The sequence below is a fragment of the Octopus bimaculoides genome, chromosome 11 (genome assembly GCF_001194135.2).
Source record: "Octopus bimaculoides isolate UCB-OBI-ISO-001 chromosome 11, ASM119413v2, whole genome shotgun sequence".
In the NCBI taxonomy this organism is placed as follows: domain Eukaryota; kingdom Metazoa; phylum Mollusca; class Cephalopoda; order Octopoda; family Octopodidae; genus Octopus; species Octopus bimaculoides.
In genome coordinates, this window is record NC_068991.1 from 22119884 (window position 1) to 22121183 (window position 1300).

Consider the following 1300-nt stretch of genomic DNA (forward strand, 5'->3'; position numbering starts at 1 on the left):
ATATATATATATATATATATATATATAATGAACTTCTTTCAGTTTTTGTCTGCTCCAGTTTCATAGCATTTGTATTCCATTAAAAATTTTATCTGGAAAAGTCTTAATATATTTTCTGGTTTACGTTTAATTCTGACATTGATTTTCATTTTCTCTTCCTCTGTATTTTCATTTTCACTTTATTGATGTTTCATTTAAATTTAGCAGTAAAAGGAGTGCCTGATGTGTTTCTTAGAGCTTTCTTAATGCGGATGAGGTGAGAGTTGGGTAAAATTTCAAATTAATTTTAGTTTTCAGTTTGAGTTGTAGCTCCCATGGTATGAGGTTATTAGCCTCAAGGTCTACAAAGAAAGCATATACCTCTTGGCAATATTTCCAAGAATATAGGGTCAACATCAGGTCGATTGTGCTACATCCAGGAAAGAAGACACACTCTGCTTCAGTAATATTTGGCTTAGCAATTTCCTTAAATCTCTTTTCCAAGCATCTAGCAGATGCTCATCAAAGAAGGTCTAATGACAGTTTCTTGTAATAGGACCCAATGGAGGAAGTGCCTGAGGACTCTATCCCATGATCCTTCCAAATATAGAGGAGAGAAATGGATGGATAGATGGATGGATGGAGGGAAGGGAAGACTTTCTGTTCATGATTTAGTTTAAATTCCAATTAATGTTTCTAGAGTGATGGTCAGATGATGCATGTACATAGGTGCATATATGCACACACATGTGCAAACATAGGTATAAATTTTGTTTTACTTTTACTTTATTGTACTTTACTTTATTTTTACTTTATTTCTGAAAAGAAATTTTATCTTTATTTTCCTTATCTTTATTTTCCTTTTCTTTGGTTTATTATATTAATTTACCCATATATTATTTAACCCATCATTCATGATTGTTAATTATTATTGAATTGAAATAAAAGGAATAATTTTAACACATGCATACACAAACGCACACATATACATACACACATAGTAAACATATTTATATATTCTGTATATTGCGAAAGTATCCTAATGTAATCCTTATTGTCCTCTGAAAACCCTGACGATTTTCCTTATAAGGTATTTAAAATGCAAAAGTATATTTTTATATGTTTTGTAATTTTAATCTCATTTGAGAAATGAAACAATTGTTGGTTCATACGTTTATTAATTAATAAGTTAAGTTGTATCCATTAGATCTCTCTGTTTTCTAACTCAATAAAAATGTCTGATATCTTACGATATTCTCTATAATATATTCATTGAAGGATTATCTTTACAAAACTTAATGTATTAAACTAGATATCCCTA